Source organism: Microcebus murinus, chromosome X, assembly GCF_040939455.1.
Source record: "Microcebus murinus isolate Inina chromosome X, M.murinus_Inina_mat1.0, whole genome shotgun sequence".
In the NCBI taxonomy this organism is placed as follows: Eukaryota; Metazoa; Chordata; class Mammalia; order Primates; family Cheirogaleidae; genus Microcebus; species Microcebus murinus.
In genome coordinates, this window is record NC_134136.1 from 111,552,089 (window position 1) to 111,568,789 (window position 16,701).

Consider the following 16,701-nt stretch of genomic DNA (forward strand, 5'->3'; position numbering starts at 1 on the left):
AGCTTCCTGATCAGCCAAGATGTCTGCAGTGGAAGATAGAGACCCCTCACAGATTGAGCTGCCTGTGCCCTTGGGTTGCTTCTATCCGGATGTCTTCACCTCTTCCCAGCAGTGTGAATTGTATTGGGTCCCCCAGCTTAATCTCCAAGATGGTGGGTGGTACTTGTGAGTAAAAACAGCCATGCCCTGTTTGATTGAGTTGGTGGATACTGTGGTGAGCTATGGAGTTGTTCTCCCTGTCAGTGGTTGTTGCTTGCAATAAAGAGTCAACTTCCGAGATATCCTTTTGTGCCAGTGCTAAGCTCTAGTCCCTCAGGTGGAGCACTTGAATGCCCCAGGCTTTGGGAGGAGCCCTGTAGCTCCCAGGGAGTTGCTTGATCTCCACCACAGCAGAGGTGGATGGAGGAGGCAGAGTGTGGTTAGTCTGCACAAGCCTGGAAGGCTTTGCAAAGCCTTGGCAGGGTTCAGAGGTCATTTTCCTGACTGCTAGAGTAGCCGCTAGGAGGAAAGTCAGGGCAGGCTCTCCAGACCAGGAGGGCTGTTTATGGGAGAGGGACCTAAACCCTTGGTTGGTATGGTGCCAGGCTGGGATCTTCCCTGATGGAGGACCAGCCCTAATACAATGGCACAGCTTTCCTGTGTGAAGGGGTGGACATTCTCCAAGCTTATTGTGTCTCAGACCCCCACAGTATTCTATCATTTCTGTCCATGTGGGCTCCCTTGATATCTGAGTCCAGCTCTCAAACCTCCCCCCTGTGTCCCCCAGAAACCTGCTCAAGTTTCAGGGGCATAGGATCTAGCCTGCATGTCTGACCTGCTGTTGTGCATCATTACAAAATGCCAGAAGACGGGGAGCTCCCACATTGGGCATCGTGGGTCTACCACAGGTCCTCAAGGGAAGAGGCATGGGCACCACTCTGTGTGGAGACTTCAGCTTGGAGTACAAGTCTGCTTGAGAGAGGCAGCCACTTACCAAATTCTCAGTTCAAACTGCTTTCCCAGTTGCAGTGAATGGGAGAGCAGTGGGGAAGCAAAATGGTATGAATGGAAGAAAGCCAGCTCTCTGGCCTCTCGGATTACTCTCCTTGGAGGGGGACCTCACATGGAATGTTCAAGCTCTAGGATCATGTGATTTCTCTCCATTGTCCCATGTTTGCTGCAATGCTTGGGCTCATGGTGGTGGCAAAGCCTCCAACAATCATGGTAGACCACTGGCCACCAGAGGCACATCTGAGGGATAGAGGGATCCCTTGTCACCCCTTCACTGGGCTCTGAGCCTCTCTGGGTTTGAGATATATATATATAAAATCTTCTTCCTTCTCAGCGTCATTTTTCTTCTGTGAGGTCTCTGGCAGATGCTGGCACTTCTATGATCTTCACCTGAGTGAGCTTCATCTCCTCGCTCCTCTCATTTATCTGAAGCCTTACCTTCCCTCTAGGACAGACTGGCAAGTGATATTTCTAGTTGGCCATCTTGCACCCACCCCCAATCTAGGCCTTTTTTATCATATGCCTCAACATTTTTTTCAGACTCTACCCATTATCCAATGCTAAAGTATTTTTCACACTTGTAGGTATTTGATAAACAGCATCCCATTCTTGGTACCAAAAATCTGTAAGAATGTATGAGTACATGTACCTATTTCTTTGCATGTCTCATTTTATTACTAAATTTACTACACTTGATCTTAGCCATAAGGCTGAGAAATAATAATAAATTTAAAACTAAGCATTTTAGGTAATTTATTTTAGCAACACTGGATAATGATGACCCATCACCCCCATATCAGGGTTTGCTTCTGTTACTATTTGCTTGTATGTTTTATGACTTGGATAGACTATTTTAGTTATGTCTTTTTCCTCCACATTGTTAATGTTGTGAAGCCTTTGATGTTGACCCTAGAAAGATACAGCCCTGGGCATGCACATAGTTACCGTATGATGGAAGTTGTTTTATCAGGGTTCTCTTTGACTCTGTCTTTCCCTAATTTCTCTATTAAGTTATCTCCTTCATTTAGTATTACATCTTGACCTTTAGGCTCCACTAATTACTGGCTGATTGCTCTATTATTTGTGACAATGCCTTTGGACATACATTGCTTAGCAGTCTAATCCAATTAAATTCCAGGAGTGGTAGTTAAAATGAGGTCATTATATAAAGTTTGTTATCACTCCAGGAAGGATTTTCTTAGCTGGCTCTTTCCCTGGTTCTTTCTCTTACCCTGTTTCTTTTTGCTAAAAGTCGCCTCATGGGCTTATGGTTTAGCTTGTTGCTCTTAAGAGGAGCTTTCTATTTTGTTCAATTGGACTATTTGTCTGTCCTTAGGCCAGTACCATACTGCTTTAATTACTATAGCTTTTCAATATATTTAAAATCAAGATGCATTATGCCTCCAGTTTTGTTCTTCTTTCTCAAGATCTCTTTGGCTATTTTGGGTCTTTTGTGGTTCCATATGAAAATTAGGATTGGAGTTTCTGGATAGCTGAACATGTGGAGGTTCCTGGATGGTGGTGTGGGCAGAGAGGGCATGGAAGCTCCATGTTTCTCCCCTATACCTTGCCCTATCTATTTATTTGTACACTTTGTAATATATTTTATAATAAATCAATAAATTCCCTTCTTGATGAGAGAGTTTGAGGTGCTTCTCTCTCCTCTGTGTAATTGTTAGTTTGAGTGGTAAATAAATGGCTGGCAGTGTCAAACCTTTCTCTAGGGGAATCAAAAATTCCACTTAGGGTATTTGAACCATCTCAAAGCTAGATGCTGTAATCTAATAGAAGAGAGAGGAGCAGTGTTGAAGAAGGGCAAGTAGTGTCCTGACACAGAGGAGAACCCAGAGCATAGAGCATAAGCAATAGAGTGAGCAATGTACTGTTAGTAGAGTTGTCCAGTGTTGTGCTTGGAATGGTAGAATACTCTGCTTCCATCTCCTCTTATATTATTGAATGTTTATTTCTGTGCTTCAGTCTAGTAATAGCTCAAATTATTGGTGATCCATCACTACATGGAGATGTTTGGTTGTGGCTGGAATTCTTTTTCACACCAATTTCAAATGCTCTTTGGGTGCTCCTGTTTGTGCTTAGCAAAGTTGTGAATGCCATTTGGTTTCACAATATAGCTGACCAGGCATTTGAGGTATTAGAGAGGAAGTCTCACTCATTCCCTAGTGCCAGCAAAATAATTGTTGACATGCTCTTCAACCTTTTGTTGTAGGCTATTTTTCTCAGCTAAGGAATGTTTGTGAGTCTCTTTCCCATCCATCTTGTTGGTCAGCTTGTCAGTCTCCTGCATATGTCCTTTCTCTACTCACTATACTGCTTTGAATAGCATTGGTTCAATAAAGGAATTGAAATGTGACAGCAGTTATCAAACATAGAAGGAAGTGGCCTTACCATTTTGGGTTTGGTTTACCCTCAGCTTTTCTCACAGAAACACAGCCCTCATATATTATCAATGGCTGCCTCTTCTCTATACTCTTTCCTTTATTCATAATCAGAACCAATGAAGCAAAGACACCTGGCAAAGCATACTTCTTTGAGTTGCCTCTTCTCCTTGGTGGTCTTCTTAAGCGATAGACTCTTCCACAAGACAGTCTAGCTGTAGCCTGCTCTGAGCAGCTCAACCTCTCCAGAAAGTGAGAGATCACTTAGCTTCAGTAAGAATGGCCTTTATCAAAAAGTCCCAAAACAATAAATGTTGGCATGGATGTCGAGAGATAGGAAAACTCATACACTGTTGGTGGGACTGCAAAGTAGTACAACCTCTGTGGAAAGTAATATGGATATACCTCAAAGAGCTATAAGTAAAACTACCATTTGATCCAGCAATCCCATTACTGAGCATCTACCCAAAAGAACAAAAGACATTCTATAAAAGAGATATCTGCACTAGAATGCTTATAGCAGCACAATTCACAATTAGAAACATGTGCAAACACCCCAAGTGCCCATCAATACATGAGTGGATTAATTAAATGTGGTATATGTATATTATGGAGTTCCACTCCGCAACAAAAACAATGGTGATCTAGCACCTCTTGTATTATCTTGGAAAAAGCTAGAGCCCATTCTATGAAGTGAAGTATTACAAGAATGGAAAAACAAGCACCATATGTACTCACCATCAAATTGGTATTAACTGATCAACACTTAAGTGCACATATAGTAATAACATTCATTGGGTGTCACATGGATGGGAGGGGGGAGGAGAGGATGGGTATATACACACCTAATGGGTGCAGTGCACACTGTCTGGGGGATGGACACACTTGAAGATCTGACTGGTTGGGGCAAAGGCAATATATGTAACCTAAACATTTGTACCCCATAATATGCTGAAAAAAATTAAAGAAAAATAATAATTCATCATGACCATGTGGGTTGATCCCAGAGGTGCAAGTATGGTTATATATATGCAAATCTATAAGTGTAATTCACCATATAAATAAAAGCAAGAACAAAACCCATATGATTGTCTCAATACATGGAGAAAAAGCATTTGACAGAATTCAGCACACTTTTTTGATAAAAACTCTTAACAAAATAGGGATAGATGGGAGGTACCTAAAAATGCTTAAAGCCATATATGATAAACCCACAGCCAACATCATATTTAATGGGTAAAAATTGAAAGCATTCTCACCTAGAACTGGAACCAGACAAGGTTGCGCACTGTCTCCACTTCTATTCAGCGTAGTGCTGGAAGTCCTTGCCAGAGCAATCAGACAAGAGCTGGGGATCAAGGGTATTCAAATTGCGGCAGAAGAGGCCAAACATTCACACTTTTCTGATGATATGATATCTAGAAAACCCCAAAGATTAAACCAAAAGACTCCTGGAATTACTAAATGAATTCAGCAAAGTCTCAGGACACAAAATCAATGTACACTAATCAGCAGCTTTCATATATGCCAATAACAGTGAAGCCGGGAATCAAATCAAAGATGCGACACCTTTCACAAAGCATCAAAGAAAATCAAACATTTGGGAATATGTTTAACTAAGGAGGTGAGAGATCAATAGGGAGAACTACAAAACACTGAGAAAAGAAATTGCAGAGGATGTAACAGATGGAAAATTCTACCATGCTCATGGATTGGCAGAATCAGTATTGTTCAAATGTCCATACTACCCAAAGTGCTCTACAGAATCAAAGCAATTACTATCAAAATACCAACATCATTTTTCACAGATCTAGAAAAAATAATTCTATGCTTTATGTGGAACCAGAGAAGATCCTGCATAGCCAAAGCAATCTTAAGCAAAAAGAACAAATTGGGAGGCATCAATCTACCATACTTCAAGCTACACCACAAGGCTATAGTAACCAGAATGCATGTTACTGGCACAAGAACAGAGATAGAGACCTTTGGAATAGGTCTGAGATCCCACATATAAATCCATCCTCATATTGTCATCTAATCTTTGACAAGGCAGACAAAAATATCCATTGGGGAAAAGAATCCATATTCACTAAATGGTGCTGGGAAAATTGGATAGCCACATGCAGAAGATTGAAATTGGATCCGCAGCTCTCATCTCTCACAAAAATTAACTTACGATGTATAACTGACTTTAACCTAAGACATGAAACCATAAGAAATCTAGAAGAAAATGTTGGGAAAACTCTTATAGACATTAGCCTAGGAAAATAATTTATGAAGAAGACCTCCAAAGCAATCACAGCAACAACAAAAATAAAGAAATGGGACCTAATCAAATTAAAAAGCTTCTGTACAGCTAAGGAAACTATCAGTAGAGCAAATAGACAACCTACAGAATGGAAGAAAATATTTTCATGCTACACATCTGATAAGTAGAGTTTATACAGAACTTAGGAAACAAGAAAAACATTAAACAACCCCATTAAAAAGTGGGCAAAGGACATGAACATGAACTTTGCAAAAGAAGACAGAATAATGGCCAGCAAACATATAAGAAATTGCTCAATATCTCTTATCATGAGGGAAATGCAAATCAAAACCACAATGAGATATCACTTAACTCCAGTGAGAATGGCTTTTATCAAAAAGTCCGAAAACAACAAATGCTGGCATGGATGCGGAGAGATAGGTACACTCTTACACTGCTGGTGGGACTGCAAATTAGTACAACCATAATGGAAAATAATATGTAGCTACCTCAAAATACTAAAAATAGAACTACCATTTGTTTCAGCAATCCAACTGCTAGGCATCTACCCAAAGGAAAAAAAGACATTCTATAATAAAAACATCCTTACTCAAATATTTATAGAAGCACAATTCACAATTGAAAAGATGTGGAAATACCCCAAGTGTCCATCAATACATGAGCAGATTAATAAAATGTGACATACATATATCTGTCATGGAGTACTACTCAACCATAAAAAACAATGATGGGCCGGGCGCTGTGGCTCACACCTGTAATCCTAGCTCTTGGGAGGCCGAGGCGGGCGGATTGCTCAAGGTCAGGAGTTCAAAACCAGCCTGAGCAAGAGCGAGACCCCGTCTCTACTATAAATAGAAAGAAATTAATTGGCCAATTGATATATATATAAAAAAAAAATTAGCCAGGCATGGTGGCTCATGCCTGTAGTCCCAGCTACTCGGAAGGCTGAGGCAGAAGGATCACTCAAGCCCAGGAGTTTGAGGTTGCTGTGAGCTAGGCTGACGCCACGGCACTCACTCTAGCCTGGACAACAAAAGCGAGACTCTGTCTCAAAAAAAAAAAAAAAAAACAAAAAAAAAACAATGATGAACCAGCAGGTCTTGCATTATCCTGGATGGAGCTAGAACTCATTCTTCAAAGTGAAGTATCACAAGAATGGAAAAAACAAGTACCACGTGTCCTCACCATCAAATTGGTACTAACTGATCAACACTTAGGTACACACATGGAAGTAATATTCATCAGGTGTCAGGAAGGTGGGAGAGGTGGAGGGGATGGGTAAATTCACAACTAATACGAGCAGTGTGCACTGTCTGGGGGATGATGGGCACACTTGTAGCTCTGACTTGGGTAGTACAATGGCAATACATGTAACCAAATGTTTGTACCCCCATAATAATCTGAAATTTTTAAAAAGAGAAAATAGAAATACCTAATGACCCAGCAATCCCACTGCTGGGTACACATCCAAAAGAAAGGAAATCAGCATATCACAAAAGATCTGCACTCCCATGTTTATTACAGCACTATTCTCAATAAATTCAAATCAAATTCAGCTTCATAGTTGAATTTTTACTTGTTGAGGACAAAGACTAGCACCTATAGTACTGTATGCACTTTAATATAAAAGGCACACCTAACTGCTGACATGTTGTGTTTCTTGACCTATATTTGTTAGGTGAATCCAAGGCCAAGTGTGGTCAATTGCTTTCTGCAAGGCAAATTTACTATTTGAGCCCATGGAGAACCCCTTGCAGGTATTGCATGGAGTGAATACAGAATAGCTTGTATTAATATATAAAAAAGGCCCAAAACCCAATTTTGGATCTTGTAGACTGCTTATTAAAGGATACCGAATCTGAGTCAAAAGCTATAGTATGAATAGAAGCAGGTTAAACAAAGGAGTTTTAAAGGGAGTTGTCAGTTTAAGAGATACAGATGTGAGACAGAGTGAATGGGATGGGGAAGGGAAACACGTTGAGTATCACTTATAACTCAGGTAATATCTGCATCACATAAAATAATTAAAAAGTGAAAAATTGACTATGAAATATAGAAGCTCAGCGTGACTTCTGTCAGATCTGTCTCCTGTTCAAAGAAAGTAAACATTGAACGTGTAAGGGTGAATGCTGCTGTGTGAAGCACAAGACTTCAATGGAGAACCAGAGAAAACAGATAGAACTGGCCTCTCTGAGGTATATATTAATACGTAATGGAATTTCCCAAATTTTGAAGACATCAATTATTCATTTCTTTAGGAAAGTAAAATAAGTTCTTCAGCAGAAAGCAACTGAAAAATGAGTGTCCTTGTCTGAAAATATAAGATCTTAATAAAACTAATCATAAAATTGGCCTTGGTGGGGAGAGCACAGAAATAGAATCACATGGCCCAAGTAAAGTCCTAAAAATAGGGAAGATCATGCACAAAGACACAGAGGTAAGAAAAGACATATTGAATGAAGTCTAGAGTGTAGGAGCACGTGTGTCACTGTGTGTGCGTGTTTATGCATATAGGTAAGTTCAGATGAGCCTGGAAAATTAACAAGGGTGTGAATTGACCAGATTTGTATGTTAGAAAAATATACTCAAGGAGAAGAAAAACTATTTTGGAAACCATTGCAGAAATACATTAAGATATAGTGGTGACATCGACTTAAGTTTATGATGATTGATTTGGAGAGAAATTCTAGGGAAAATTACACAGAAAAGACCTGATTCTTCAGACACACAGTGCCCACAGAAAGCTTCACTACAAACAGAAAATTTTTACATAAACAGATAAATATCCCTTCACTAGAATAAAATATATAAATATATTTCCATTTGCAGATGGTTTCCTTCAATACTAGAAACAGAAGTGGACTTTAAATCTGTGCTACAAATCTCTCAAGCAAAAATTTTACCTCAGACAGTTTTACCTGTTATTTTGGAAATATAAAGAAATTGTTTGATTTCTTAATTTAAATTTATAAGTTAATTTTAAATTTCTATTCATGAAATGCAAAAATTAATTGCACTTTAATAGATATGTGAAGATATTTTTTTTATTTCAAGAAATCATGGAGGTACAAACATTTTGGTGTAGTACTGTGTAGCTTTGCTCATATAGGCCTATTGTGCATACTAGATTTGTCAGGGACTTGTAGCTCCTTGCTATTCTGCACCTGCACCACTGTCATTTGTGGTAAATTTTTATCAATATAGTGAAATTTAAAATATATAGTCAACCAGGAGGTAATATGAAATAGCGTAACTAAAGTTTAAGCTAAAATTTTGGTAAGTAGTTTTCAATCTGATTTTAGAGCTTGATGCAAACCTGAAAGGTGAGATAACAATTTCATTAAATAGGGATAACTTTGAGGAAGTGGTCCCAATGTCAATCTCTCTACAGAATCAATGATTAAACCACTACCCACTGACAAAAAACAGCTCTGGGAGAGCTCCAGAGTACAATAAAGAAGATGCAGCAATGAAATGGAGCACAAAAACTGAGGGTGACAACATAGAAAAGTGTAGGAAGCATTTTACTGCTATTACCTCATCCCCCAGTCTGACACATTTCAGCACCAAGGGGGATTCCTTTGTCCATGACCTCCCCCAACCATGGGAGAAAAGGAGAGGATGCTCCACTACTAAGGACCATTGCAATATTTACCAATCCTGACCCCAGACGATGGAGCTTGCTAGAGTCCATAGAGCATGAGCTAACAATGTCTCCATGCCACCTCAGCTCCATCACATGCATGCCCAGGCACTGATGTCATCATTGCTAGCAATTCCATGCCCCAGACCCCAGCACCACCAATGTTCTACTCATTCCTGAGCCCCAGAAATTAGCACAGGTATGCCTGCATCTCGGACTCTGGCTCCATGCATGCCCATATCCCAGTTCCAAGAGGGTCCTCAGTTGTGACTTCTCCCTATAGGGGAAAAGAAAAATAGAAGGACTACAAAAGCTATTGCTACTACTGCAGACACTCACAACTTTGGCTCACCAAAGACCCCTGTACTCTTTGCTGATATCCTCAACTGACTGGCATCTACGCTGCTGCACACCACCCAGCTGGCACCCTTACACTGGCACATAGATAAAGATATTTTCTGACTGAATTCAGTCTATAAAGTACAGAAGAGGTGACTCCTCCTTCAAATGTGCAGACATCAACACAAGGATACTAGGAATGTGAAAAATAAAGGGAAGATAACACCAAAGAAGCAAAATAATTTTGTAGTAACTGGACCACAAAGAAATTGAGATCTATTAATTTTCTGACAAAGGATTCAAAATAATGGTTTTAAAGAAGCTCAGCAAGAGAGAACACAGACAACTCAATGATATCAGGAAAACAATAATGAATAAAATGAGTTCAACAAAAAGATAGAAAGCATAAGAAAAAACAAATTCTAGAGATGAAGAATATAATGACTGAAATAAAAAATAAAATGGCTTCCAAAGTACACTCAATCAAGAAGAAAAAAGAATAAGAGAAATCAAAGACCAACAGTGGAGAAAAAAGTGAAAAAGAGTGAAGAAAACATATGGGATTTATAGGACATCATCAAGCAAACAAATATATACATTATGGAAATCTCAGAAGAATGGAGAGACAAATGGTAGAAACTTTGTTTAAAGAAATAATGTCCAAACATTTTCCAAACCTTAAGGGAAATCAATTTTCAGATTCATGGATATGAAACCAAAAGCATAGCAACAAAAACTAAAGTAGACAAATGAAATTGCATTAAATTAGAAAACTGCTGCACAATAAAAGAAATCATCAACAGAGTGAAAAGACAACTTATGGAATGGGAGAAAATATTTGCAAACCATGTATCTTATAATGGGTTAATACTGAAAATATATAAGAAACTCATATAACTTGATAGCAAAAAAACCCCATTAAAATGGGCAAATAACATGAATAAACATTTCTTAAAAGAAGACATACACATAAAATGTGGTATATGTATGCCATGTAGTTCTACTCAGCCACAAAATCAATGGAGACTAGCACTCTAGCACCTCTTCTATCATGATGGATAAAGTTAGAACCCATTCTTCTAAGTGAAGTATCACAAGAATGAAAAAACAAGCACCACATGTACTCACCATCAAATTGGTTTTAACTGATCAACACTTAAATGCACATATAGTAATAACATTCATCAGGTGTCGGGCAGATGGAAGAGGGAGGAGGGAATGAGTGTATACACACCTAATGGATGTGGTGTGTACCGTCTGGGGGATGGACACATTTGAAGCTCTGACTCGGGTGGGGCAAAGGCAATATATGTAATCTAAACATTTGTACCTCCATAATATGCTGAAATAAAAAAATTTAAAAAGTAAATCTAACTGGCAAATAGCAAACAATAAATAAATAAATGCAAATGTCACAGTAATTGTATTAAATGTAATTTGTTTTAGTGGATTAAAAAAATCAATTCCGAACTAAAAACAACAACAAAAGAAGACATACAAATGACCAATAGGTATATGAAAAGATGCTCAACATCACCAATCATCAGGGAAATGCAAATCAAATCCACAATGAGATATCACCTCACATCTATTAGAATGGCTATGATCAGAAAGATGAATGATAAGTGTTGGCAAGGATGTGGAGAAAAGTAAACCCTTGCACACCATAGATAAGACTGAAAATGGGGAAAATCATTATGGAAAATAGCATGGCGGTCCCTCAAAAAATTAAAAATATAACTACCATATGATCCAGTAATCCCACCTCTGAGTATATATCCAAAGGAAACAACATCCCAAAGATAAATATCTGCACTCCCATGTACACTGCAGCATTATGCTCAGTAGCCAAGATATGGAAACAACCTAAATGTCCATCAGGAGATAAATGAATAAAGAAATGTTGTATATATACACATTGAAATATTATTGAGTCTTACAAAAACAAGGTTATACTGTCATTTTATGACATTGTGGATGAATCCAGAGGACATTATGCTAAGTGCAACAGGCCAGACACACAAAAAAACAAACACTACATGATCTCACTTATACGTGGAATCTAAAAATAGTCAGACTCATAGAAGCAGAGCACAATGGTGGTTGTCAGGCAGTGTGGGGAGCGGAAAATGTGAAGATATTGGTCAAGACATAAGTTCCAGTTATGCAAGATGAATAAGTTCTGGAGAACTAACACACAACAATGTGACTATAGTGAACAATACTGTATTGTATCCTTGAGGGTAGATCTTAAGTGTTCTCACCATACACATACAAAAAGAATGACTGAATAAATCCATGGAAGGCACTGTGCTTTAAAGATAAATAAATAGATAAATAATAAGGTTGGAAACACAAAAAAGAACTCAAAACAAATCTTTAAAGATTTGAAAATCTTTGAAAAATAAAATAAAAATAAAAATAAAAATCTGAGAAAAATAAAAACCAAAGTGCAAGAAAAAGTGGACTAACATTATTTTGGCTATAGATTACAAGTTTTGCTTAACAAAATAATTGTATTAATTATTTCATTACAATATTAATATAGGTGGAGCTATACAAGTTTCCTTTCAGCATGATTATTTTGAGAATTATCCCATGTGTTAGCTGACATCACTAGATCTAGATCACTTCTTTTTTAAGAGTAATTCTGCTTTTATTTTTTAAGTAAATGATTAATTAAATGATGTAATGTTCATGATGCTACAAAAATGTGAAGAGTATATATAAATATTTTTATCATAGTTGATATACATAAAATACTGATGAATCTGAAGCAGAAGTTCACTGAGAAATGTTTATAAGCATTAGGTGTTGAATTTACAGATGTTGCCCAAGTTATACATTCATGATGGGATACTCACCATACACTCTGATTGTTTAAAATGAAAGAAAGAAATAGCCAATTAAGTAGTGCATAGAAAACTATCTAACAATCTTCACATGGATCATCTACAATTGCGTGAGTTTTCATTACTCTTTCCATAGGAGTCTTAACAGAATCATATTTCCATCCCTTCCTGAGAAACAACTTCTCAAGGATGTCTGGCATCCTGTAGCCCTTGCTTAGAATAAAATCCTTAAAGGCAATTGTTCCATAAAGGTCGTCAATAATGTCCGGTTCACGAGCTCTTGCTTCAGCTTCAAGTAAGACCTTGGGGTCAATCAAAGGTTCATCATTTATTAACTTTTTCCACAACTTAGGCTTCAGGTACCATGCGCCATACCTCATCTTCACCCAGTTGGGTTTATAAGGATTCGGTGGTTTCTGGAGTTTCCTCTCGATGTCTAGTTCCTCTATGGAGAATTTTACCTCCTCCGATTCCGTTAGCTTATCGCTGTACTTTAGCTCTGAAGGAACCTCGTTAACCTTCTTCATGTGTAGGTCTTCATAGGTTGGTTTGCACTCACTGCCAAAGTCAAACAGTTTCAGGATGAACTCTTCATCAATGCCCAAGATTCCAAAAGTAGCAACCCATTTGCAGAAGTTATGGATTCTTCTCGGTAGCTTTCTACCATCATGAGGAGGATCACCGAAAACATCTGCTGTGGTTGGCGTCTCTTCCTGAAGCAAATCTTCTGGATGGGTCGCGGGAGTCCTGGGAGGTCCCAGGAAGGCTTTCCTAGAATAATGTTTACAAGGCTTCATGGGTTCCCTGGTTCTTTTCCTTTTGCCCTCACAATAAGCCCATGTATCCTCCAGCTTCCTCTCAGGATCCAGCACTTCCAGCACCTTTAGTAAGAGATCTGCAGGTAGATATTCTTCCAGATTCGGGTAGAGGGCCAAGGGATGCTGAGTCAGGCTGGCTTCTACGTCCTCTACGAATGCCTTCCTTGCTTGCTGGGCTCGCGAGAGCCTGGAAAACAGGCCTGCATCCTTAGACAGCTTTCTCTGACTCGTTCTTGTGGCAGGTTGAGGAACTCTGTGAGAAATTAGGGGGAGAAAGGCCTCCTTAGGGCCACGAGTGATTAGACCATCACAAGGTGGACAGCCTTTCCTGAAGTCGTCCAGCCCTTCTTTCACAAATATCCACCGCCGGCCATTCAGGGAGGTGGGGAACTTCAGAAGCCTGTTCTTGTGCTTTGCGAAACACTTGGAAGGTAGTTTGTCGAGGTACCAAGGCTTGCAGTTCATGCCCAGGGGCATCGGCTCCAGCACCCAGGGCCGGAACACCCGCCTCTGGTCGGCCATCCTGGCCCTAGCTCCCGGGCCACAGCTGGAGATTCAATAGTTTGTTCTTGTGCAGCCACTGGGGTCGCTAGGAGACCAGGAACCACACACCGCTGGAATTGTTCCCGGAGGCGTGGCCAGATTCTCAAGGCCAGGGGATGGGTTGCTTCGGAACCCTCAGCCCAGCTCATTCCATTTTGTTGTCCATTGTATGGACATAACACCATTTACTTAAACATATGCTTTTTGATGTACATTTGGGCTATTTCCCATTTTGGACTATTACAAATAAAGCTTCTGTGAACATTTGTGTTCACGTCTTTTTATACACACATATTTTCATTTGTCTTGGGTAAATTTTAGTTAGGAGTCCAATGGTGGGATCTTATGATAGGTGTATGTTTAACATTTTTAAGAAAACAAGTTTTTCCAAACGGATTGTACTATTTTTAATTTTTTTTTTAAAAATTGACAGATAAAATTGTATGTGTTAATATATACATGTCAAACATCATGTAAATATGATGTTTGAAGTATATGTACATTGTGGAATGAATAAATCTAGATAATTAATATACGTATTGCCTCATATGGTTATCTTTTTAATGGTGAGAACACTTGCCCACTCTCTCAGCATTTTTCAAGAATACAATATATTGTTATTAACTATAGTCACCATGTTGTATAATAGATCTCTTTAAGTTATTCCTCTTATCTAACTGAAATTTTGTATCCTCTGACCACATGGTTGTACTCTTTTATATTCCTTCTACAGTGTATGAGAATTGCAATTCCTTCACATACTCACCAACACTGGAGTAGGTGGTCATTTTAATTTTGGCTATTCTAATAGGTGTGTAGTGGTATCTCATTGTGGTTTTAATTTGCATTTCCCTAATGACTTTTGGTGTTGAACATCTGTTCACATGCTTGCCATCCATAGCTCTCCTTTGGTGAAGCATATGTTCAAATTTTTGCACATTATTTGTGTTGCTTGATAACTCATTGAATGTTGAGAGTTATTTTTGTTCTGGATTTAAGTCCTTTGTCTGATATATGACTTGTGAATTTTTCCTTTCATCTAGGGCATGTCCTTTCATTGACTTGACTGTATATTTCAAAGAGCAGAAGTTTTCAAATTTGATGAAATCCAATTTATCAATTTGTTCTCCTATGGATTGTTATTTTTGTATTGTATCCAAGAAAGTTTTGCCTACCCAGAGGTCACAATTTTTTTTCATTCTTCTAGAAGCTTTATAATTTTAGGTTTTACTTTTAGATTTGGGATTTATCATCTATATTAATTTAATTTAACTTTTGTAGCTGGTGCAACATATGGATCAGCGATTTTTTGCTTTGTTTTGCCTGTGGATATCCAATAGTTCCAGAAGTATATATTTTTGAAAAGATGAGCTTTTCTCCACTGAATTGCCTTTGTAACTTTGTAGAAAATCAGTTATCCATATTTCTATGGATTTGTTTCTGTTCCCTTGATTTTTCTTTCTTCACAACAATTCTACACTGTGTTGATTACTTTTGCTTTATAATAAGTCTTCAAATCAAGCTGTATTAGTCATCCAACTTTGATCTGTTCTGTTTGTTGTTGTTGTTGTCGTTGTTCTAGGTCATTTGAATTTCTATGAGAATTTTAGAATCAATTTACCAATTCTACAAAAAGCCTGTTGGTAATTTGATTAAAATTCTGTGAAATCCAAAGATCAATTTGGGGATAATTGACATCTTACCAATATTGAGTTTTCTGATACATGAAAAAGGTACACTTCCATTTATGTATGTGTCTTTTCATTTATCTCAGCATCATTTTGTAATTTTCATGGTAGAGATCTTTCACATCTTCTTTTTCCTCCAGATTTTCCCCTAACTATTTCATGGTTTTGATACTACTGTGAATAGAATTGAGGGCAAACTTTGAGGGTGGAGGACAATGTACTGTACCTCATATCTGTTGGTGATGAATCTGCTCCTTTTTTATATGGCCTTATTTTACATTGGTTTCTGAATGATGTTTTTTGTCTGTGTATAAAATTCTGGGTTGATAGTTTTTTGTTTTTTTTTTTCATTCAGTACTTTAAAGATGTGGCTACATTGTTTTCTCTGATGTCCCCTTGATTTTTGTGTCTTTGTACCTAATGTGTTTTTCCCCGTGGCATTCTAGGAACTGTGTGAATACCAGGAACCTTTATCTATACTCTTTTTAGGTGGTTCTTCTCCTTCTCGAAGTTGCTTAGCTTAATCTCCTCAACTTAGTGATACTAATGGTCTCTGCCTTGGTTACCCCCTCTATTCAATACATAATCTGAGGCAATCATAGAAAACACTTCATTTGTTTTCCATCTCTGCTGCTCAGTTTCTGCTGCCTGGTGTCCAGTGCCTTGCTATTATCATATATTATCATATTATCAACTATTATCATATATTTTTCCTACTTTTTTTGGTTGTTTCAAATGTAAAGTGGGTCCCTCTTAGTTTATCTTGGTCAGAAGAGGAACTATAACTTACTTTTTATTGCTCTATCTCCACCAATCTAGTGAAGCTATTTTCTTACATGTCACTAGAGTCTTTTTAACCATGAGATAGCTTATCACATTCTTAATGATCTTCGTTATTTGAAATTATGGATAATACCCACCTTATTGAAACAAGCTTCTACCTTAGATTTAATACCATTCTATTTTTCTTTATCTTATAATGTTAATCATTAACATTTCCTTTAAAATACACAAGATGAATAGCAAATTCCACCATACCAGTGGGCATTTTACAACTTTCATCCAAAACAGCTTTTCTCTTGTCATCAATCAAAAATTTGAACACACAAATTACAGATTAAGTGCCATTCCTCCACCATGGCCTTAACTTATGTCTTTTAAAAAAT

General features: G+C 38.1%; 2 pseudogenes; one reads left to right on the plus strand and one right to left on the minus strand.

Moving 5' to 3' along the window:
* The first annotated feature begins 2,685 nt into the window (after positions 1-2,685).
* On the plus strand, positions 2,686-3,569 carry LOC105855572 (etoposide-induced protein 2.4 homolog; annotated as a pseudogene).
* An 8,875-nt stretch (positions 3,570-12,444) lies between these two features.
* Positions 12,445-13,836, minus strand: LOC105855581 (protein FAM47E pseudogene; annotated as a pseudogene).
* Between the last annotated feature and the right edge of the window lie 2,865 nt (positions 13,837-16,701).